The 12,442-nt window shown below is 48.1% G+C and overlaps 1 protein-coding gene across 3 annotated transcripts in view; it reads right to left on the minus strand.

The window, feature by feature from the left end:
• Positions 1-12,442, minus strand: part of LINGO1 (leucine rich repeat and Ig domain containing 1) — a 475,932-nt gene that overhangs the window by 58,465 nt on the left and 405,025 nt on the right. The window lies entirely within an intron of this gene.

Here is a 12,442-nt window from a genome sequence, read left to right on the forward strand (position 1 = left end):
GGCGGCAGGGGCACGGGCACGGGCACGGGCACGGGCAGGAGGGCGCGGCTCGGCCGGGGATGCCGCTCCTCACAGCCGCGGAGCCCGGAGAGCCGGGCGGCTGCCGGCCCTCGCCGAGATCGGATGAACGCCGGGAATCGATGGCAGGCTCCCCCACACTCGCCCGCCCGCTCCCCGCCCTGCCTGCCTGCCTGCCTCCCCGGCGGAAAGCAAGCGAGAGGCAAGGAGAAAGAGGCAGGAGGAAGGTGGCTGCAGGTGGAAGCAGAGGCCCCGGCTCTCCCTCACATGACAGCGCAGCTCCCTGAGCCCTTGGTGACCCCTGGGTCACACCCAGGAGTTGCCTCTTCCACCCCAGATCCGGCTCCCTGCTGGTCAGCCCACTGGGGTGCCAGGAGCACCGGGGAGGGGTGCTGCAGGGGCGGCAGCAGGACAACTCTCTCCCAGACCTGTATGAGGTTGGTGCTGAGAGACACGAGGGCAGGTCTGCCCTTTTGGCCGGGGGTACAACCTTTCTACCCAGCCGGCACTTTGGCATGGTGGTGGCTATAGCACCCCTCTCCCCCCTCACCTCAGCCTGTGCAAAAGGTACCACCTTTCACGGGGAGCAGAGGACATGTTAAGTGCCACTGTTCAAAGGGGTCTCCCACTGCTGCCCCTCTCCTCCCCCATGGCCCCAGCTGCAGGGACTAGATTTTGCTGTGGAGAGAGTGCCCCAGCAGCTCTTAATTTTGGGCTGCACAGTGCTGAAATGTCTAGCACAGTCACAAGTGGACAGCTCAGACTCATTGTGTGTAGCGCAGGGCAATGTTTCATAAGCTCCTGTCCCCTTCCTTAATTGACAGGCACTGTCTTTTAGCTTTGCAAATGATCCGCATTGTCAGCAGCTTCCAACAGAGGGTGCCAGCATGGCACGCACAGTCTGGTACAGCTGGGGGGGAAGATTGGACAGCAGGGGAGAATAATCAAAGCCAAGGGAAAAACAAGGAATCAGCACCCATCAAAGACCCTGATAAGATCACCTGTACTAGAAACTGCCCATCAGATGCAGCAAAGCCAGACCGCGATAAGATCACATGTTGCAGAAACAGCCCATCTGATACAGCATTACCTAGACACTTATAAAATCATCCGGACTAGAGGATGCCCATCTCACAGCATATGGGCAGGCTTCTGCATCTAATCCAGCACACCGCATTTATAACAGATAGGTGGGTTCTCGCAGAGGGTGGGGTGGGTGCTGGCTGGTCAAGGACCACGGCATCTCGAGCGCTCTGTTTTCCACATAAGGAAACTGAGGCACGGAGAGACTAAATACTTACCTCCAAACCACACCATGGATTAAAGTCATGGTCAGGAACTCCTGGCATCTGGTCTCAACTAGACCACACCGTCTCCTCACACTAGCAATACAAAGTGCTGTGCCTTCTTTCTGCTTGCATGAATGACGATGGATGCAGCACTCAGTCTCTCATGGCTAGAAATGGATGAGCCAGTTTGAACCAAATAAGTAGCCTCTGGCCTTTCCATCAGGCCCTGCCCAAGCTCTCAGCTTGTGTGATAAGGCTCCTCTTAGTCCTACAGCCTCTCAAGACACTTAGCCCACCAGAAGCATCCTACTTTCCTTCTTTCTGCTGACAAAGGAGAGCAGTCAACCAAAAGTATGTGACCTGCTCATCACCAGGCTGTGATGGGTCTTAAGGGTGGACATGAATTGGGGTAGGGGAAGGGTTGGAGGAAGGAATCTGATGGCTGCTGTAGGCTTAAATGTATCAGATATTTCAATAAGGTTCCAGGTTTTGGCTTATCTGGAAACAAATGTCTGAATCACCAGAGATTTACCCATTACTGCATACAAAAATAATGGGTTCCAGAGGATATAGCGATGCCCTTTCCTGATAATGGGCAATGTATAGCAAACAAAGCACCCTTTGCTTCTAATGGAGACTGACTTATTATAGGAACATTAGTTTGATTTGCCTAATGACCTCGCTCATATCCTACTAGTGATAATGGATGCAAGCTTTGCGTCTAATGGCCCTGGCTTTTCCCATTTCCTTCTCGAAGATCCATGCCATTCTGTCCCTCCTCTGCCCTCCTGTCCCCAGGCACAGGAACCCTTCTTTCAGCCAAAGAGGGTTAGAGGCAGCTGCATTTGGACCCATTAACACCATCTGACATGCTAGCCAAAGAAGACATTGGAGAGACATGCAGGGCTTCCTCCAGCTTTGTAAATTACCTGGGAACCAGATCCTACCAGACACTCTAGATGGGGCCTCAACAGTCGGTGGAAGTTTTTAATGATGATGATTTGGCCTTCATCCACAAGCCATATAACTGATTCACCAATGCATACTGGAACTGGATAAGATCCCCATCCTTTTAAATGCTCCAGACAGGCCTTGCATAAGCAAAAGCAAAGCAAGATTTTTTCAGGGTCCTGTCTGAATGGAGCCTTCAACCCAATATCAATGACCCAGTAAAATCACTCGCTGCCCCAAAATCTTCCTTTGGCATTGGAAATAGGGGGCGGGGAGCAAACCTCTGCACCAACTCCCCCTGGCCCTGTCTGGGGATGTGACAGGGAGGCACGGAGCCTTCTGGGTACTTAAGCAGCAGCAGGAGAAGGGGGAGCGAGATACTTGACACTCCAAACCTCCTCTTATTAGATTAGGCTCCTGAAAATTTGTAAGGCATTTGCTGGCTCCCAGGAAGGACAGCCTGAATCTGACTGCCAAGAAGCCACCTCTGGAAGTAGTAGAAATACAATTTATTATCCTCCTTCCAGCCTGTCCATTTGCAATGGAAGGAAATAAAGAGGAGAAAATAAAACTTGCCAGGCTAAGCTTGAATCAACTCTCATAACTTCAGTTTGTCTGTTCAGTGCCCTGTGCCCTTACACATACATGCTCTAAATATGCATGCATACATAACACAATCTGTTTCAACAGGCCTAAGACTTTTACTCTGTACAAGATTTATTATCATTATGTTATCATTAACTAATACCATACGTGTGTAAATGGCACTTCACAAGTCTAGACCAGACATGAAACTGAAAATAGGAATAAGGCACAGGGCAGGATGCAGGACTGCACTTCAGATTGCCAGGTCTTCAGCAGAGGGGGTGGAAATCTGATTTATGCTTTTAAAGTCCCACTGAAATGTAGCATACCTTGTAGCTTATAATAATGCTAAAAATAGATGCTGATTTTCTAAAGTGAAAGGTGGTGAAGAGATACAGAGTTCACCTTGATCTTACCAAAAAGATGTAGCATATGCCCCCCAGAGAGATAACCACTGTAATATTATTGAGAACATGTGATCATAGTGATACAATATATCTGTATCTATAGCTATATTTTACTATGACCATTTATACAGTGAGCACAAGGGTGCTGACAGGTTGCAACTTGGACTATCCTATACATCTCATATAACATACTGCTGGCTGCTAACAAATCATTACAAGTAATGGCAATAATTCTGGGAGGGAGGGTGGAGTTTAATAAAGAGAAAAGATAAAATGCTTTGTAGGTAAGAGCAGTAGCATTCGCACATACTTGCACTTAGAAGTATGTTCTGAGAGACAGAGAGAGGGTAGGGGCTTGGGGAGGGCTGGGAAATGAGATCAATGGAGATGGGTGGAACTCTCTGCATCAATGCTCTTGACCTGCCAAGTGTGAGACTCAATGTGGAACAAAGATCCACCCCTGTTGCCCCCTCCCAACCCCACCATCAGCCCAGGAAGCTGAACATGACGTGGGATCAATTCCTCTTGCATAAATTGCATTTTCTATAACCTCAGTTTAACGATTTTTGACTACAGCATGTTGATAAAGTGACACAGCAAGAAAAGGATGAAAACATCAAATGCATGAAGATCAGAGGTAAATCAGAATCTGAAAACGGCCTCTGTTGTGGTCCAATTTAAATCAATATGAATGTTGCTGCTTACTTCCTTAGTTGCAGGATCAAGCCCCTGGTGGGAAAGAAGAGGGGTTTCAGCTCCAAAGGCAGAGTCACTTAAGAGACACATTAGAGGCAGCCTCACGCCCTACCTGAGGAAGTGACAGTCGCCTCAGTACTGCTCACTAGGTGGCAGCATTAAAGAGCAGACGGAAGGATCCTGAAAGCTGAACAGAGACTGGCTTTGTGGTTAATTTGCAATTGCTATGGGAGGGTTGAGTCGGAGGCCCTTTACTTTGCAGCTCACCTTTCCCAGGCAACACGCAGGAACCGAGCTGGCAGTGCCTGCAAGCAGCTACCTTGGTGAGCTTGTACTGGTTGCAAAGGTCATCTCTGATCCATCCGGAAGAAGAGAAAACCTGCAGCAATCATTGTCTTCTGGGCACAGCCAAAGCTATTCCCTCCATTTTCCCTGTGCTGTGCATCCGCGGTGATGGTGAAGGTCACTTCACACCCATCAGGCCCAGGAATTGCAAATAGTCCACAACTGTTCCACAACCTGGCTGTGTCTGTTAGATTAAACAACTGCTGGGCTGTGGATGGCAGGGTGCTGCTTGTACCAGACTTCCTCCCGTCTCCTACTTCTCACCTACCAGACAGACAGCACAATGTAGCTGACTGAGATATGCGTAGGAGCCCCCAAACCACTCCACTCTCTGGGGGAAATGCTGTTAAAAATCCATCTTGGGGAGCTCTCTTCAGAGCACAGGAGACCCGTCTGAGAGTGCAGAAGCCAAATTGTATGATGTGGTCTTCCTTTCCCACAATATATATAGAGAGAGCACGCCCAGTACTCGCCTCCAGAGCAGCCCCCTTACTGCTTGGTTTGGCAAAGCTCCAGCTGTTGAGAGTTTGATTACACCTCAGAGAAGCAACCATGAGTTCAGATGCCAATTATTCAAAGATCAGCAAAACAATCTGAACCTCCTGGCTCCGCAGAACTGGGATAGAAATTTCCCTTGAGGTCTCTGGACTTTCTAGCAGGTTGGGACTACTGTGAGGAGAATGGGGACTACTTTTCCCCATTCCCCCACCCCTCAACACATCTGGTCCGGATCCAGAGCTGGCCTTGCAGTCCTATATGGTGCAGGAATCAAAGTCACACCTTTAGTGCCTGGGACACTCTGCAGCTCATGGTCAGGCCTCCTTCTCCCCCTGGCTATGTGGTGAGAAATCATTTTCCCTCTGATTTTCCACTGGAGCCTCACACTGCCTGGGGCAACTATGGGTGCCTGGAAGGGAAGGGAGCATAGTGAAAAGGGACACTAATTTTTTAATCAGTTGCCAATCAGTTAGCAGACCAGAAGGAAGGGTAAGTAAATCCCTGCCCAGTGGCCCTTAGCAAGAAAACCTGTCCACCAGTGCTACCAAACAGGTGACTTCTTTACCGGGGCAGTGAGAGGATGGCCTACTACAGAGGAGGAGTGGGGCTAAAACCCAGGAATAACATAATACTGAAGGAAGGCTTAAAGCCCTCAGTAAATCTGCAGTAGTCTGGTTCAGTGCCCTCCCAACTGGCCCCTGTGAATACCCAATAAATGAGTGCTGGTCCTCCCACTACTGCCCCACTTATAGTTTGGTTCAGTAAATAGTGGCAATCCAAGGTTTTACTGGTTATGATCTTGGCATGATCTGACTCAGGCCATGGTGAAGCTCATCCCACCAGAGGCACAGCCAGCCCCCTGCGTGTCTTTGTGATACAGCTCCAGTGGAATGATGGGAAGGGAAGGAATTTGCTGAAGCCTCCTCTTCACTATTATAACCCACTGATTTTCCCTAGGGAACCATCTCTATCTCATCTCTGCCAAGACATCTTTTCTGTGCACAGGATCCTTAGGAGAGGGAAACTGTAACCAGCTAGGGTCCTGAGGCAAACTCCTGGATATTTGGAAATGGGCTCCTTACCACAACAGAACCCTTTCCTCTTTTTCCCCTTGCAGTTTAAATTTAACCTTCTAACCAGAGTCCAAGCCTGAAGTGTTAGAGTGACTTCTGTGTCCTTGCTGGAAAGTGAGTATGTCACATATGCATGTGAAGCACAGTTGCCTAGGATTTTTCAGACCTTAGTGGCTGGGAGATCCACATGCAGGTTCAACTTTATAGGATCAGGTCTCACTGTTCCCAGCTGCTTTGCCTATCTCAGTCAAAAAGTTCAAACCTAGAACCCTAAAACTGGGGATGTTCAGATCTTGGCCTTTATTTGTCCTGCTGAGTGCCACATACAAGGACCAGCCCTAGCGTTCAACTCGCCCTCAGCCTTGTAGAGTAGTCTTGGTTGGATACCAGGTTTTGTTTCAGGTCTATCCCTAAATGTTGGCCCTTGCACAGTCGGGTCCCCATAGAGTGCAGCAGTTTCTATAGAGCTAAGGATTGCTACCAAGGCTCTCCTGAGATGCAGGAGCTGGGTGGTGGGAAGGGAGATATCTGTTGTCTATGTCACAGTGGGTTATCATCAGCATTGCCTTCAGTGAGGCTTCCTCTTTTAGATTGCACTGATAGCCTGGATATGATTGCTTTTATTACTGAACTGTTAGACGAGATGTCATGGGCGATGCAGATTGGAGTCTGACTGAACGCAGCTGGAGGGAGCCGGTCTGAAGACATGTGAACCGGGGCTAGCCAGCTCCCTGGAGCAGGAAGCACCTTCAGTGCTAGCACTGGGGGCAGGCTGGGGCTGGCACAGAGGCTGCTTCCTGTGTGATCCCTCGATCACTGGGACAGTCAGAGGCAAGCAGGGAGCAGCCATAGGAAAGGTCAGGCCCTTCTCTCTCGTGCCAGCTGGTGACAACAATATAATGAAAAAGCTCCCTGGGTGAGTAAGGCTCAGCTCTCTCATCACAACCCTCAGTGGCTTCTGGAGCACAGCCACTCTGCCCCACAATACACAGCAGTGCCTGGCAATTGCAGTGAGCCCTGCTTGGCAACCTCCAGCTGTGCCCAAGGCCTGTGTTCACCCAGGACAATGCCTGCAGCTCGGAGTGACCCTCTTTGCAATCCACAGCAGCACTTGATGAGCCCAATTCTTAACCTACTGAAGAGCCCAGGCCTTGCACCAAGCCTCAGCTGTCACTGCAACAATGCCTGGCACCCATGACTGCTATGCACATAACTCTTGGCAATGTGCAATGGGCCCACTTATAACCTGTGGCAGTATCCTAATAGCCCTACCCAGAATCCATTGCAGTATTTGACTCCTGTGATGAGCATCCCCTCTAACTGGCCTCACACTTTTCCCACAGTACTACCTGACAGCCGTCTGTTTGTAACTCATGGAAGCACATAACACCAACACTGAGCCCAGCCCCTAGCCAGTAGCAACACCTGACCCTAACAGCAAGCCTCCTGCTAACCATGTCAGCACCTGAAACTATGAAATGCCCTTTCCATGACCCATGGCAGCCCCTGACAAGGCCCATCTGTAAACTAAGCTGACATGTCCAATGAGCCCCGCTTGTCAGCCATGGCAATACCCCACAGCAAGTCTCTCACCTGCTACCACAGCAGGGTGATGGCTCGGTCACAGTGGTGCCACAGGGAGGATGAAAGCTGATCCTGTGCTGGAAGAAATCTCTTGTCAGTCTCAGTGACTCCCAGGAGATTCTTTTCTTATTGTTGGTAATAAAAACTAAAGCAAGGGAGGGATACACCCAGCTGCATAGATAGGTTTAGGAAAATCCTGTATATACTGACATCACCTTAGCCCACAGGTGCTATTGAAGCAGAGTCATGAAAGGGTTATTATGATGGTGGCACAGCCCAGTTTACTGCTCTTTATGAATATCTCACCCCTTGAAATAGAACATACACATGGAGCACCAGAAGTTAAGACACCTGGTGAGTCCTACACAGACCGTGACTCAATCCCATGGGAGTGTGACCCACATACAATGCCAAGTCTGTTTCCCAGCAGGAGGAGTTGGTGCTACAGCTCCGGAACAAGTGGGTTCTTATGTTGCTGAGATATATAGAGAGATACATATACATATCCTCAACAGGGAAAGGTCTAAGTGCGATTTAGACTTAATGAAGAACAATTACCTGCAATCTCCATCATCTGCTTACTCTACTTAAAGCAGCCCAGTGTTTCATGTTCAGGGTCTTGTTCCTCCAAATATAGCTAATTATGAAGAAGATGGGTTGGATGATGGCACTGGGCCTGATTTTCACCCCCTTCCTCTCCATTTCAGCAGCAGAAGGACTCACTCTGGTGTTTGAAGAGTAAATACAAGATTTCAGTGGGCGTCTAATGTGGGGGGACAATATTGCCTGTTACTTGGGAGCATTCAGACAGCCACGTGGGAGTGGCGGGAAGGCGTGCAAGTCCCTAAGCCTTCCTGAGTTTTAGCACTTATTGATTATTCATCTTAAATTTAGTCCTTGCAGTTTGTTATTCATTATTCCCCTCTGCTGAAATGTCTCAGTCATCCAATCTGTGAGTGGAAACAATGCCATGTGATTTGGGTGACCAATAGCATACTAGCCAGTGACAAACAGCTAACGAGTGGGTCGTGAACAACCCACAGGCTGACAATTATTCTGTGAATCCTTCACAAATACGCTCACAGAGACTGAGGACCTATTCAAGCATGATTTGAAAAACAGCTTATGGGTGGGGGATAGCTTTGTAATGCTCATTTGAAGCAAATAGTTTTCCAGCTCTAGATACCATGCAGGACTAATATAAGGAGGCTGGGGAGTAGGGTACAACAATTACACTGTATGGAAAGCATATGTTGATGCTGCCTCTGTGGCTACCCAGTGCTTTGGTGTGGCATGGTGGGGAAGCAATGAATTCAGTTCAATCAGGTTCATCTGGTAGTATTCTCAACTCCAAGCCAGGGGATTAAGAAAGCAAGGTCCAAGACTGTTGCTGACCTAGTGATCTCAGGGTAAGAGAGACTGTCTGGCTAGAGGTGCCAACTTTTGATTGAGATGTTTAATTATGTTTGGCTTCCTTTCCTTACATCACATCGCTATCTCAGTGCAAGGAATGCCAGGATGTACACACATCAGCCACCCCCATAACACTCCCAAGCGGTAGGTATTGTGGCTCTGTTTCATACGCATGTTTGCTGCCATTTCACATTTGCTGTGGGAAAGGAGACTAGTACTAAAGTATGGAAATGAAAGGGGCAGTTGGAGGTGGTTGGGTTCATTGCTAAGGGACAAATCTTAGAGATCTACGTTCTGGTCCATATAAGAGTGAACTTACTGTTCAGTTCAAAGATAGGGATAACCTAGAGGTTACTAGGGTGGAACTAGAGCTAGGGAAGGAGGTAGCAGGAGATGCATAAAAGGACACAGGCTAAGGTTAGTGGAAAATACATTCAGAACATGCCATTCTCTTCCATACTAGCAACTCTTACCCACAGGCCGATAGCCACAAATGAGTTTCTCCCCTCCTCCACGGTTATTGTATTAAAGGACCATCATTTCTACCAAGCTCAGACAGACATGGAAATCCAGTGGCTGGTGAGGGCCAAGGGTACTTCTCCATGTACTCAAGTCCACAGAGCATGGCTGGCCATTACAGACATGTCTTCAAATTTTGGGGCTGCTATTCATCTAGCTCTATGCTGCATACAAGGTAACAGAGTTTAATCTTAGGCAGATGCTCATGGGAAAATGAATTTTTTTAACCCCTCATTGTTCACTGTCTTCTTTGAAAGGTGCCATTCTGGGGGAGCTCACCCAGTGACACTTCCTTAGATTGATGCATTAGTCCTCTGTCACTGAAGGCTGCAGCAAGTGGTGATGGCTTATGCCGGGAGGTATCCTTGTAGCAGCAGGAAACACGAAGGAAGAATTTATGCAGCCAGATGAACTCCAGGCTCTAAAGGAAGCATGTGCCACTGATCCCTCCACATCCATAAGAGGCTTCCTTTTCAGAGCCAAGGGGGACCTGACATGGTCTTGGGCAGTGTCATCTAGGAAGCCCTCCTTTGTGTTCCCCAACAGAGATATCTCTTTCTGTCATGCATGTACAGGAATCCCACAGTGGATTGGAAAGGGGTGAGTTGGCAGGAGTTAGATAGATTTTAATTACTCCCATTATTATTATAATCCCCTTTCTTTTACATTTTCATACATTTCTTGTAACAAGCTGAGCTGAGAAAACATCCACAAATACCAGGCTGAGATAGCATGCACCAAACCTTGAAGTGACGCCAGCTCCAGCCCTTAGAACTCCAGAATCTGAGGGGAGCACTGCCTCTGCAGCCTGCTTATTTCTCTTCTTCTCCTTTGCCACTGGGAACGGACAGGTCTTTGAGTCAGGTCCGCTGGACAGGGATCAGTGAATAAGGTTGCATTACATTTCTCACAGGCTGAGCTTAAAAGTCTGAGCCAGCAGGCAACCGAGTCCTGGACCCTTTAGGACATGAAATAGTAGACTGGGCTACCCATAGAGCAGTTCCTTGAGCTCCTGGCTCCAAAACTGCTGTGCCCAATTGAGAAGGATGGCTATGGCACTGTAAGACAGAGTATGGAGGGGCAACAAAGGATGCATTATGCACTCACTCACACACGTATAGTCCCAAAGCAAATTCCATCTTCTAGCTGTCTCTGGGTAACTCTGATCTGGGAATTTCTTCAAATTGGCTTAAGACTTTGGATGTGTTTGTATATACAAGGAGCTGATTTCCAGTGGGTTTTCCAAGGAAGAATGGATCAGAGACAGGATTCACTGCTTGCACATATTTTGCCATAGCATTCTCCCCCATTTTTTTCCTGAGCCTGTTGGGCAGGCAATGGGGGCATTGTTGAACAGCTGTTATTTTTTATCTCAGAGGTGGTGGCATTTTAGTGGTGGATGAAATGGGATGAAAGGTATGGTGCAAGAAAAATCATGTTGTTATCACCTCCTCATAGCCATCTAGACAAACAACAGTGCCTCCTAACAGCAGGTTAAGTCAGCCCAATGTCTTCTCATCACCAGCTGGAGTAAATTGAAGGATGCTGATTTAAATCAAGGGTCATTATCAAGTGTTATAATATAAATCTCTCTTTGCACCTTTTGGAACTGTGCCTTGCCCTGACAGTCTGCCTGATTTGGAAGAGAATGGGGTAGTGTAAGAAAATCCTTTGACTAACCACTGGAATATCTCCTCTGGGAGGAGTATGTGATTTCATTGTTTGCATAGTTTCATATCATTATGTTAGTGGTGATATAACTCAAATTGATAATTAGAGAACAGGTGACAACAAAAGAGGAGCCTCTTACACCTCACTGCACTCTAATCTCCTTCCCCTTCTCTCTCACCGTGCTTCATGCTGAAACTATCAATGAGGGCATTGATCAGAGCCTGTAGTGGGATTGGCTCTGGAGATAAAGTTCTTCGCTTGATAGGGACTGGCTGATGACTCTAATGCAGTTTGTCTGGGTCATCAAAGACGCCATGTGCACAAAATGCCACATGCCTAAAACAGGAATTCAGGAATTCTGGGAACAAGGCATTAGATATGAAAGAATCTGCAGTAGAAAGAAATGGCATGTGCTAATGGAAACCTACCTGTGCTGCTTAATAGCTTGCTTGACTGTATGCTTTGGCAAGCTGGCCAAACACATGCTGTGGGGAAGGGCTGGGGAAGAAAAACCTCCATTAAATTCTTAAGCTCATTGACACATATACAGAAGGTATTAACAATATCAAGCATCTCAGTCTTTATTGTAGTCCACAGACAGTAGATGAAAGATAATTTCTGGTATGAGGATGTTATGAATGAGTGTGATAGCTTTTTAGCAGCATAAGAATAGAAATCATACAATGGGACAAAGACGAGAGGGATGGGGGATCAGAGCAAACGTGTGGAGAACATCAAAACCATGTCAAATGCTGATGAGAAAACTGAAAGCCCTGTGTTGGTCAGGGAAGGCTGAGGAGCTGGGAAGGGAGGTGTTTCATGGTGCCAGCTAAAAAGTGCCCAAGAGAAGAGGGAAAAGGCAGTCAAGGGTAGCTGAAGGGCCGAAGGCCTAATGATGGAATAAAGAGCCTGCTCACCTTTTCTGTTTGAAAGAGGCCTGGCTTCTGCTTGTAGGCTCCAAGGCCAGAGGATGGAGCCACAGCTGGCCTTGGGGGAGTGCAGACTGCAAACACCTCATCTTAGATTGGGATGCTGTGGAGGGTGAGCAGAACGAGTAGGAACGGCACAAGAGCTGAAGGGCACGAGGAAGGGAAAGCTAAAGGGTGTCTGTGAAATGGGAAGGGTCATGTCACACGGGGACAAGACAGGAGATAGGTGAGACTGTCTAGGAATGAACTCTTCTACTTCAGTCAGAAATGCTCCCACTGATCAGCCGGAAAGGATAAGATAGCATCTGGCATACCTTTATTCCTGGCTACAGAAGCTGCTCCACAGCTGTTTTGTAAGGCTACTGGCAGGAATCACCTGGAAGGCCATATGCACCTCAACTTTGTGGGAAGTCCAGAGGATCAATGCAGTGGCTTACCCTCTGACTCAGCTATCTTCCCTTCCA

The sequence above is a fragment of the Gavialis gangeticus genome, unplaced genomic scaffold (genome assembly GCF_001723915.1).
Source record: "Gavialis gangeticus isolate Ggan-Ray unplaced genomic scaffold, GavGan_comp1, whole genome shotgun sequence".
Classification (NCBI taxonomy): domain Eukaryota; kingdom Metazoa; phylum Chordata; order Crocodylia; family Gavialidae; genus Gavialis; species Gavialis gangeticus.